This window comes from Salvelinus alpinus, chromosome 4 (genome assembly GCF_045679555.1).
Source record: "Salvelinus alpinus chromosome 4, SLU_Salpinus.1, whole genome shotgun sequence".
NCBI classification, from domain to species: Eukaryota; Metazoa; Chordata; class Actinopteri; order Salmoniformes; family Salmonidae; genus Salvelinus; species Salvelinus alpinus.
In genome coordinates, this window is record NC_092089.1 from 70,627,444 (window position 1) to 70,640,504 (window position 13,061).

Below are 13,061 nucleotides of genomic sequence, written 5' to 3' on the forward strand. Positions count from 1 at the left end.
ATTATTAAGAGGGACGTAAAGGCAACATACAACAATTTCAACAATTTTACTGAGTTACTGTTCATTTAAGGAAATCAGTCAATTGAAATGAATTCATTAGGCCATCATCTATAGCTTTCACAAGACTGGGAACGCAGATATGCATCTGTTGGTTACCTCAATCCAGAGCATCCCAAACATGCTCAATGGGTGACATGTCTGGTGAGTATGCAGGCCATGGAAAAACTGGGACATTTTCAGATTCCAGGAATTGTGTACAGAGCCTTGCAACATGGAGCCATGCATTATCATGCTGAAACATGGGGTGATGGCGGCGGATAAATGTCACGACAATGGGCCTCAGGATCTCGTCACGGTGTCGGCCTCAGGATCTCGTCGCGGTGTCTCTGTGCGTTCAAATTGCCATCGATAAAACGCAACTGTGTTTGTTGTCCGTAGCTTATTCCTGCCCATACCGTAACCCCACCGCCACCATGGGGCACTCTGTTCACAACGTTATCATCAGCAAACGCTCACCCACATGATACCATACACGCTGTCTGCCATCTGCTCGGTACAATTAAAACCAGGATTCATCTGTGAAGAGCACACTTCTCCAGTATGCCAGTGGCCATCCAAGGTGAAGACACCAAACAGCAGTCGTCCTGGTGAGGACGACGAGCACGCAGATGACCTTCCCTGAGACGGTTTCTGACAATTTGTGCAGAAATTCGTCAGTTGTGCAAACCCACAGTTTCATCAGCTGTCCGGGTGGCTGGTGTAGAAGCTGGGTGTGGAGGTCCTGGGCTGGTGTGGTTGCACGGGGTCAGCAGTTGTGAGGCCGGATGGACGTACTGCCAAATTCTCTAAAACAACGTTTGAGGGGGCTTATGGTAGAGAAATGAACATTCAATCATCTGGAAACAGCTTTGGTGGACCTTCCTGCAGTCAGCATGCCAATTGCATACTCCCTCAAAACTTTAGACACCTGTGGCATTGTGTTGTGTGACAAAACTTTAGAGTTGCCTTTTATTGTCCCCTGCACAAGGTGCAGCTGTGTAATGATCATTCTGTTTAATCAGCTTCTTGATATGCCATACCTGTCAAGTGAATGGATTATCTTGGCAAAGGAGAAATGCCTACTAACAAGGATGTAAACAAATTTGTGCACAAAATTTGAGCGAAATAAGCTTTTTGTGCGTATGGAACATTTCTGGGATCTTTTATTTCAGCTCATTAAACATGGGACCAACACATTACATGTTGCGTTGTCATGTTGCATTCACATGTTCCATTTATATTTTTGTTCAGTGTAGTTATGGACAAAACCGCGAGGAGTAACAAATAGGAAATTAATTTAACATTTGTGTAATTTACACACTTTCATATGCTAGCTGGTCCAATACCATTTACTTGCATTGAATGTGACTGTGCACCTACATGAAGGCTTGGGATCTTATTAGGGACTAATGCAGTACATCTATACATATGATTACTTCAGGGATCTGTAACAGAAAACAAATCAGCTCCCTGAGCACTCAGGCTTTTAGCTGGTCATTGGAATGCATTAGAAAGATGTTTCAAACTATTTATCATTCAACCGGCCACATCATAGTCATCCTCCAGTAAACTGTGTGTAAGTGATTACTAAGCCTCACGATCTGAGACAAGGACACAAACACTGGGAGGGAGAACACACCAAACTCTTGGTGCGTTAAAGGAAAGAAAAGAAACGAAAAGCAACAGGGGAGAGAAAGGCATTGTTTTGCTGTCCTTGGGAACTTATTGTGCACTAAAGGGTATTATGACTATCAGAATATCTGAATATAGGGCTGCATAAGAGATACTGTAATGAAATAGTTCTCTCTGACCTCAGAGAGGGGTCAACAAATACCCTCTCTCTCATTAATAAATATTTGTCAGTTGCATTTTTTTTTCAGGTCATGTTTCCCTTGCTGGTCTTTTGTCATTTGAGGGGATGTGTCGTTGTTTTTTGATCAAGAACACACACACAGACACACACGCACGCACGCACGCACGCACGCACGCACGCACGCACGCACGCACGCACGCACGCACGCACGCACACACACACACACACACACACACACACACACACACACACACACACACACACACACACACACACACACACACACACACACACACACACACACACACACACACACACACACACACACTTCCTCACAGATGAACAAGGACACCCAGGCAACTCTCCAATCCCACTTAATATATCTCTGAAGCGTGTTCACTCGTAGACAATAATTCTGGCAAAGGTTTCCCAATTAACTTCCCATTTATCCTGTACAATACCCCCTCTTAGGGGCAGGGAGAAGGCCATCTCATATCTGATGTAGCAATGCTACTGAGGCATAACCCTGACCTGTTCACCAGACGTGCTACCTTGTCTCAGACCTGCTGTTTTCTTCTCTCTCTCTCTCTCTCTACCGAACCTGCTGTCTCTAACTCTGAATGATTGGCTATGAAAAGCCAACCGACATTTACTCCTGAGGTGCTGACCTGTTGCACCCTCTACAACCACTGTGATTATTATTATTTGACCTTACTGGTCATTTATGAACGTTTGAACATCTTGGCCATGTTTTGTTATAATCTCCACCGGCACAGCCAGAAGAGGACTGGCCACCCCTCAGAGCCTGGTTCCTCTCTAGGTTTCTTCCTAGGTTCCTGCCATTCTAGGGAGTTCTTCCTAGCCACCGTGCTTCTACATCTGCATTGCTTGCTGTTTGGGGTTTTAGGCTGGGTTTCTGTAAAAAGGGTTTGATAAATAAATGTGATTGATTGAGTGCTGTTTAAAGAATATTTAAGCATGTCATTGTTGGAGGTAAATAAGAACCAATGGAATCGGTCCACGTTCCTTTCAGAAGCATTCACGCAGACCCAAGGTAATCACAGTTTAACTTTCCCTCCAAACTGTATCGTGACGCTTTAACAAATGTAATCAAACACATTGGGAGCCAGCAGTAATATAAATTCTCTCACACGCCTGCCTCTCAATAAAAAAATATGAATAGTCTGTTTTCGTTCTGTTTATTTCACTTTTCTTAGACCCAATCAAAAGGGAAATACGGAGCATATTTGAAATGACAAAACAGATGTTTACCAAAGGCTCTGGCATATCAGTATCAGTCAGCCTCTGGTGTGGAGGTTAATAAGTCTCTGGCATTCTTCCTCAAATAGGGAATCAACTATTGTCATTTGCCAACAATAGAAAATGAAACTCATCCACAGGTGGGCCAATACATCTATAACCAAGCAAACAAATAGAAAGTGGAAAGAGACGCCGGATTCATTGGACTGTTCAAGGGAGCACCAGATCATTGTCTATTATGGCACTCCAAGGAGGAGTCACAATATAAAGACATGAATAATGTATCATTGAGATTTCAAATTATTTTAACCCAGAGAATATTGAAGCTATACACTCACAGCAATTGAAGTCGGGAAACAAATTAAAAGCTACCGGCCTCATTCATCCACACAGTCAGCAACACAGTCATCCACACAGTCAGCAACAAAGTGGAGTGGAACGCATGGTAACTCACTACCCTGGATCTAGGCTAAATGAGAAAGGCCTCAGCGCTGGGGGTGCAATGGGTTGCTACCAAACTTCAGTCACTGTCTCCAGGTTTCACTCGCTAACAAACAGGACGCTCTCCAGGGAAGGCTAAGATGTTTTCCTTTTTTGGGGGGGTTGAAAGGAAGGGAGAAAGAGAGGGAACGAGGGAGGCGGGAAGCATGTTTATCACCTGGAGAAGGTGTTTTTTTCTCTTTTTCAATTTTTATTTTCTTTCTCTCTCTTTCTCTTCGTCACTTATAGTGACAGAATGGGGACGGTTAGTTCTCCTCTGGTGGAACCAAAGAAGAGGTTCATATTTGTTTTTTTATTGGTTTAACAGGCCAGCTTTTCTCAGCTCAGAGTAGGTAAAGTAAGGACTAATTGTAAAAAGTCTAAGTCGAGACACAATCTATTTTGAAAAATAACTTTACCTGCATCCAGCTCATCGGGTAACCTTAAACAAAGGTCCTTCATCTAAACCCATCCACCCCAGGCTGCTGTACTTTAGCAGCTGTTAGGGCCTGTGGCTAGGATAGAGGAGACAGAAGTGGTGGTGTGCTATGGATATAGATGGGCCTCCTGTTCAGCGACAGCTACAGACACACAGCCATCTGTGGTGACAGGTCCAGGTGTGACTAGAGTGACGGCAGCAGCATTGACAGGTCCAGGTGTGACTAGAGTGGTAGTGGAGGAACCATAATGTACTCGCTCCCTCTGACAGACAGACACGCAGCAGAGGGAGGGACGAGAGGAGACACTACAGGGTATTTTCCCCCCGAGTGAGCATGAAATAATGGAAAAACTTCCTCAAAGCGCACTCATTCAAGTTATCAAATGACATTATCTGCTCTTACTTGAACAAAGTAGCCGTGGAAATTAGTTTCAAGTTTTATTAGTCGTACGTGAAAGATACAAATGATATACACCGTTTAATGAAATGCGTACTTTTAGGTTCTTTCTCAACAATGCAACAACAATAAGATAAGAACAAGATAAGAATGCGAACATAAAGTAAATGGCTCAGTAGAATAGAATAAGCATTTTAGCAAAATAATTACTGCTCTGTAGAGAGTGCAAAGAATCAATTGCTCCCTTTTTTTGTGGAGTACGGTAACTTCGTAAATGTAACTGCTAGTTTGTGGATAATTTGTTGATCATCTGTCAATGACGGATTTTTCATTGATTGTTTGTTGAACACACTTCCAATGAGAGAGAGAGAGAGAGAGACAGAGAGAGGGGGTGAAAGAGAGAGAGAGAGAGAGGGGGGGGGTGAAAGAGAGAGAGAGAGAGAGAGAGGGGGGGGTGAAAGAGAGAGCGAGAGGGAGGGGTGAAAGAGAGAGAGAGAGGAATGGGGTGAGAGAGAGAGAGAGGGTGAAAGAGAGAGAGAGAGAGAGGGTGAAAGAGAGAGAGAGAGAGAGGGAGGGGTGAAAGAGAGAGAGAGATGGAGGGGTGAAAGAGAGAGAGAGAGGAAGGGGTGAGAGAGAGAGAGAGAGAGAGAGAGAGAGAGAGAGAGAGAGAGAGAGAGAGAGAGAGAGAGAGAGAGATTTTCCCCGATATTTGGAACCAGGGACTGATCACACCAATCTATAAAAATGGAGACAAATTTGACCCAAATAATTACAGAGGAATATGCGTTAACAGCAACTTGGGGAAAATTCTCTGCAGTATTATAAATAGCAGACTACATCATTTCCTTGACGAACACAACGTCCTGAGCAGAAGCCAGATTGGATTTCTAAAAAATTATCGTACAACAGACCACATTTACACCCTCCACACTCTAATTGATAAACAAGTTAACCAAAACAAAGGCAAAATCTACTCGTGTTTTGTAGATTTCAAGAAAGCATTTGATTCAATTTGGCACGAAGGTCTTTTTTATAAACTAATAGAAAGTGGTATTGGAGGGAAAACATATGATTTTATTAAATCAATGTACACTAAAAACAAATGTGCGGTTAAAATTGGCAACAAGCAAACAGACTTCTTCTCTCAGGGGCGGGGAGTGAAACAGGGCTGCCCAATAAGTCCAACATTATTTAACATCTACATTAATGAATTGGCAAAAACATTAGAAGAATCGGCAGCACCTGGTATCACCCTACACAACACTGAAATCAAGTGTCTGCTGTACGCAGATGACCTGGTGCTGCTGTCTCCCACTAAAGAGGGGTTACAGCAACACCTAGATCATCTTCACAGGTTCTGTCAGACTTGGGCTCTGACCGTTAACCTAAAAAAAACAAATATAATGATATTCCAAAAAAGGTCCGGAAATAAGGATGACAAATATAAATTCTATTTGGACACAGTTCTATTAGAACACACCAAAAACTACACATATCTAGGACTAAATATCAGCAACACAGGTAGCTTTCACATGGCTGTGAATGAGCTGAGAGACAAAGCAAGAAGAGCATTCTATGCCATTAAAAGGAACATCAAAATTGAAATTCCAATTAGAATCTGGCTCAAAATTTTTCAATCAGTTATAGAACCAATTGCTCTATATGGCAGTGAAGTATGGGGTCCGCTGTCTAATAATGAATTTACTAAATGGGACAAACATCCAATTGAAGTATTGCATGCAGAGTTTTGCAAGACTGTATTGCAAGTACAAAGAAAAACTCCAAATAACGCATGTAGGGCAGAATTGGGCCAATATCCCCTCCTCATTCGAATAGAAAAAAGAGCCATCAAATTTTACAACCATCTAAAAACAAGTGACCCTAAAACATTCCATCACACAGCTCTACAATGTCAAGAGATGAAACCAGAGAAGAGTCCCCTCAGCCAGCTGGTTCTGAGGCTCAGTTCACCAACCCAAACCAACCCCATAGAGCCTCGGGACAGCCCTCAGAAAATCTGGCCCAACCAAATCATCACAAAACAAAAAGAAAAATATATAACCTATTGGAAAGACACCACAAAAAATCAAAGTAAACTTCAATGCTATTTGGCTCTAAACAGACAGTACATGGTGGCAGACTATCTGACCACTGTGACTGATAGAAAACTGAGGAAAACATTGACTAGGTACAGACTCAGTGAGCACAGTCTGGCTATAGAGACCGGTCGTCACAGACAAACCTGGCTGCCCAGGGAGGACAGGCTGTGCTCACTCTGCTCCAGGGGAGAGGTAGAGACAGAAGTGCATTTCCTACTACACTGTGACAAATACTCAGACCTAAGAGCATATTTCTTTCCCAAAATTATAATTCAATACAAAGAATTTGAAACTATAAAAGATGAAGAAAAATTCAAATATTTATTGGGTGAAAAGCCAAAATGTGCAGTTTTGGCAGCCAAATATGTGTCCTCCTGCCACAGCCTGAGGGACAGCCAGTGAAAAATGCAAAGTAATGTTGATAATATTTCCCATTTAGCTTAGTTTTGTTTTGTCTTTCGTACCAGGTCATGTGTCTTCTCAGTCATGTTGACACTGGTCTACTACTGTTGCTTTAATGTATTGTTGTTCTGATTAATATTGTTGTTGTAGCTGTTATTAATGGTAATCCCATGTCCACTACTACTATTATTATTGCTGTTAATCCCACCATTTATTTATATATAAATATATATATATTTTGTGTATATATATACATATATATTTTATTTAAATTTTTCGATATGTATACTTTGACAATGTAAGTAATAATAACTTGCCATGTCAATAAAGTCAATTGAATTGAATTGAATTGAATTGAATTGAGAGAGAGAGGGGGGGTTGAAAGAGAGAGAGAGAGAGAGAGAGAGAGAGAGAGAGAGAGAGAGAGAGAGAGAGAGAGAGAGAGGGAGAGAGAGAGAGAGAGAGGGAGAGGGGGTGAAAGAGAGAGAGAGAGAGAGAGAGAGGGGGGGTGAAAGAGAGAGCGAGAGGGAGGGGTGAAAGAGAGAGAGAGAGGAATGGGGGGAGAGAGAGAGAGAGGGTGAAAGAGAGAGAGAGAGAGAGAGGGTGAAAGAGAGAGAGAGAGAGAGGGAGGGGGAGAGAGAGAGAGAGAGAGAGAGAGAGAGAGAGAGAGAGAGAGAGAGAGAGAGAGAGAGAGAGAGAGAGAGAGAGAGAGAGAGAGAGAGAGAGAGAGAGAGAGAGAGAGAGATGGGAAGGGGTGAAAGAGAGAGGGGGGTGAAAGAGAGAGAGAGAGAGAGAGAGAGAGAGAGAGAGAGAGAGAGAGAGAGAGAGAGAGAGAGAGAGAGAGAGATGGGAAGGGGTGAAAGAGAGAGGGGGGTGAAAGAGAGAGAGAGAGAGAGAGAGAGAGAGAGAGAGAGAGAGAGAGAGAGAGAGAGAGAGAGAGAGAGAGAGAGAGAGAGAGAGAGAGAGAGAGAGAGAGAGAGAGACGGGAAGGGGTGAAAGAGAGAGGGGGGTGAAAGAGAGAGAGAGAGAGAGAGAGAGAGTGAAAGAGAGAGAGAGAGAGAGAGAGAGAGAGAGAGAGAGAGAGAGAGAGAGATGGGAAGGGGTGAAAGAGAGAGGGGGGTGAAAGAGAGAGAGAGAGAGAGAGAGAGAGAGAGAGAGAGAGAGAGAGAGAGAGAGAGAGAGAGAGAGAGAGAGAGAGAGAGAGAGAGATGGGAAGGGGTGAAAGAGAGAGGGGGGTGAAAGAGAGAGAGAGAGAGAGAGAGAGAGAGAGAGAGAGAGAGAGAGAGAGAGATATATAGAAAGAGACTCAGTGAGCATAGCCTTGCTATTGAGAAAGGCCGCCGTAGGCAGACATGGCTCTCAAGAGAAGACAGGCTATGTGCACACTGCCCACAAAATGAGGTGGAAACTGAGCTGCACTTCCTAACCTCCTGCCCAATGTATGACCATATTAGAGAGACAAATTTCCCTCAGATTACACAGATCCACAAAGAATTCGAAAACAAATCCAATTTTGATAAACTCCCATATCTACTGGGTGAAATTCCACAGTGTGCCATCACAGCAGCAAGATTTGTGACCTGTTGCCACAAGAAAAGGGCAACCAGTGAAGAACAAACACCACTGTAAATACAACCCATATTTATGTTTATTTATTTTAACTTGTGTGCTTTAACCATTTGTACATTGTTACAACACTGCATATATATAATATGACATTTGTAATGTCTTTATTGTTTTGAAACTTCTGTATGTGTAATGTTTACTGTTCATTTTTATTGTTTATTTGACTTTTGTATATTACCTACCTCACTTGCTTTGGCAATGTTAACACATGTTTCCCATGCCAATAAAGCCCCTTGAATTGAAATTGAATTGAATTTAGAGAGAGAGAGAGAGAGAGAGAGAGAGAGAGAGAGAGAGAGAGAGAGAGAGAGAGAGAGAGAGAGAGAGAGAGAGAGAGAGAGAGAGAGAGAGAGAGAGAGAGAGAGAGAGAGATGGGAAGGGGTGAAAGAGAGAGGGGGGTGAAAGAGAGAGAGAGAGAGAGAGAGAGAGAGAGAGAGAGAGAGAGAGAGAGAGAGAGAGAGAGAGAGAGAGAGAGAGAGAGAGAGAGAGATGGGAAGGGGTGAAAGAGAGAGGGTGAAAGAGAGAGAGAGAGAGAGAGAGAGAGAGAGAGAGAGAGAGAGAGAGAGAGAGAGAGAGAGAGAGAGAGAGAGAGAGAGAGAGAGAGAGAGAGAGATGGGAAGGGGTGAAAGAGAGAGGGGGGTGAAAGAGAGGGGGGTGAAAGAGAGAGAGAGAGAGAGAGAGGGAAGCCCCTTGAATTGAATTGAAATTGAATTGAGAGATGGGAAGGGGTGAAAGAGAGAGGGGGGTGAAAGAGAGGGACGTGAGAGAGAGAGAGAGAGAGAGAGAGAGGGACGGGTGAAAGAGAGAGAGAGAGAGAGAGGGACGGGTGAAAGAGAGAGAGAGAGAGAGAGGGACGGGTGAAAGAGAGAGAGAGAGAGAGAGGGACGGGTGAAAGAGAGAGAGAGAGAGAGAAAGAGAGAGGTGAAAGAGAGAGAGGGGTGAAAGAGAGAGAAAGAGAAAGAATGAGGGGTGAAAGAGAGAGAGGGAGGGGTGAGAGAGAGAAATGGAGGGGTAAAGGAGAGAGGGGGGATGAAAGAGTGAGAGAGAGATAGAGAGAGAGGGGGGGGGTGAAAGAGAGAGAGTGGGCGTGAGAGAGAGATAGAGAGAGGGGGGGGGTGAAAAAGAGAGATGGGGAGAGATAGACACGATGAGACACAGTCCCATCAGGCCCCTTTAATCCTGGTCAATGACCTGTTACGTGACAACCTTTCCTTTCCTTCCCCAGTAAGTAAGAGAGAGGTGGCAGGAGGAGCAGACGGCTAATTACCAGTGAACCAACGCAGTGCTGTAAGGCCAGAGTAACTGACTTCCCCAGACTGAGACATGGCTCAAACCAAATGATTAGTTTAAGCACTGACATCTCCACTGCTGGGAGAAGAGCTTCTGTCAATACTGCACAGACACAGACCCATGCACGCTGGTCTCTGGCTTGCGTGTATATGAACACACAAACACACACATACATTGTGTCGCTGAGGACATTATCTGACATCATGATGACCGAGACAAAATATTTTAGGGGGGATTCTGATTGTTTCTTTTCACTACAAATATGATGTCTTACTTAAGTGTACAATTATATCATATGCTTTCTATTAATTAATGATATACATTGTATCTCCCAATGTATGTCTCTAAATTAAATATCTCTATTTAAATAAATATCTCTAATTGAACTCAAACATGTATATTCCTGACATTGTCTTGTCTGACTTCAGATGACTGTGTGAAAGGCGCTGTATAACTCTGTAATGCAACAGAAAACCACTGTTTCATCTGTTGGGACGACCAGAATGCAACAGAAAACCACTGTTTCATCTGCTGGGACGACCAGAATGCAACAGAAAACCACTGTTTCATCTGCTGGGACGACCAGAATGCAACAGAAAACCATTGATTCAGCTGTTGGGACGACCATCTGGCTGGCGCTGGCAGCTCTCTCTATACCTCACCATCCCACTCAGCATCAAGCAAATGCTATGTGACAACGTGTAAAGGTGTGAATGCTGCAAATCTTTTCAATGTAAATGTGTACCTTAAAACACCCACATCGGCAATCTGGTAGCTCGCCCTAGCAATTACGATTCAGAGGGTGTGTGTGAACGCTAAGATATGCAGTGTGTGTTTGTGTGTGTGTGTGTGTGTGCGTACACGTGCATGTGTGTGCCTGTGGGCATGCGTGTGTTTGTTTGTGTGTGCAAGTGTGTGTGTGTGTGTGTGTGTGTGTGTGTGTGTGTGTGTGTGTGTGTGTGTGTGTGTGTGTGTGTGTGTGTGTGTGTGTGTGTGTGTGTGTGTGTGTGTGTGTGTGTAAGTGTGTGTGTGTGTGTGTGTGTGTAAGTGTGTGTGTGTGTGTGTGTAAGTGTGTGTGTGTGTGTGTGTGTGTGTGTGTGTGTGTGTGTGTGTGTGTGTGTGTGTGTGTGTGTGTGTGTGTGTGTGTGTGTGTGTGTGTGTGTGTGTGTGTGTGTGTGTGTGTAAACGGTAGAGACTCTACTGCCACCTTTTTTAACATATTCAGCTCATGAAGTCAAATAAAGTGTGTTTCGGACAGGTGGCCAGGTGTCACAGACCCAGGTGGAGGGTCGTCATGTTTTTCTCTGTACTCCCATTTTCTATTAAAAAACAACTCGTTTGTTATTTAATTGCATATTTTGCATACTTGATAGCATTTCACTTGGGGACTCTTTGGGGGTCAAACGATGGTCGCGGAGGGGTGAATTCAAATGATGTTTGGCATTGAAATGAACTTTTAAAAGTTGATGCACAGTCATTGCGTTGTGTATTTAAAATATCCCTAAACTAAACACATTCTCACCTAAATAGAAGGCCAGTCTGTCTGTGATTCAGAAACAGTCTTTAAAGAATTAGAACATGGTACAGTAGCTTTTTATAGAAACCAGCTGATGAGAGGTGGACACCTGCTTTAACCTTACAGGTAAGCACAAGGAGCAACAAGTCAAACAGTTTGGAATCAAAACGGTTCAAAGACACTGACATTACCAAATATTCACAGAAATTACATCAGAAATGTAAGTTCCTTTTGAAAAACAGAAAAGGGAGCTTTTTATTTGACCATAAAGTGAGACAGGAGGAAACCGAGCTGGGGGGATTCAGAAGGGAGCGAGGGAGAGAGCAGAATGCACTGTCGATCACCCTGTTCGCTTGAAAAACCGGATGCCTTTCACTGTCCTTGTGGCATTACATGATGTAAAAACTGTGAAGAGAGGTGTAAGAAAGTGGGGGTGCCAGGAATATAGACACAAAGCACACGCACGCACATACACACATGCCAACACACACACACTCAACACACAAACATTCTCATTAGGAGGACGCCTGCTAGCTGCCACTGTGATTAAAGCAGCTGGGCAGACCCCGTTGGGACTTGATGACAGAACACAAGGATGGCGGAATTAAGAGAGAAAGGGGGATAGAAAGAAAGGAAATAAGTACTTGAAGGGATAGAGTGAGAGACTGCTGATAAGGGTGACGGAGAGAGGGAGGGAAGGAAGGAAGGGGGTCGATTGTGTTACTCTGAACAGAATATCAATCTACCCCCCTCCTAAAGTGATTTAAATACATCCCTATTAACTCAGTTCTGAGTCTCAAAGAGGAGCCTAATAGCACATCAGACATTTCCTTTCATACTCCCATTTTAGGATCACGACCCGGCTTTCTGACAGCCGCTGTGTGTGTGTGTGTGTGTGTGTGTGTGTGTGTGTGTGTGTGTGTGTGTGTGTGTGTGTGTGTGTGTGTGTGTGTGTGTGTGTGTGTGTGCGCGCGCGCGCGTGTGTGTGTGTGCATTTGCAGTCCATGGAGCTGATAATGTTTAACCTCTCAGACATGAACCACCACTAAAGTCTTCACTAACTAGAAAAACTTCCAAAACACAGTGTCAGTAATGTCATGTGAAAGGTTGTTGACGGACAAGCCAATTATTGGGTGCAGAAATCTGACTGTATGTTCTCTATCAGTGTTCCACATTATAACCACATCATTACAGTCTCTGGCTGGGAGGGTTGAATACATTAATGATACCAATGCTGCTCAGGAACATGCCACAGTAAGTCCTAGGACTAGGAAGAATACCATGATGAAACAATCTCTTTTTAATGGAGCTGCTTAGATATGTCTGAGGCTATTCCACCACATGCTTCTCCTATTCACTATCTCTTGAATACTGACGGGGAGACAGCCCCCTCCTTATGTTGTCCTCTCACTGCCTGTATAGGACAGGCATACGCAATATGGTATATGGTAATATGGTAATACGTCACTACTTCCGGACTTGTCTCCGTGCTGCTGTGCGGTTTGTTGGTACTTTGTTGGTATTTTGCTACCTGCCAACTTTACGGTTTTTACTTTTTAATAACCGTTTCATCTAAATCTTTATTTTACACATTTACCAACGTTTGAAGTTTTATTTTTCTTCCACGCTCGACTTCATTCATTCAACTGTTTCACTCCGGAAGCATTATCTGGACATGGTTCTACAGGACCTCCACCAGC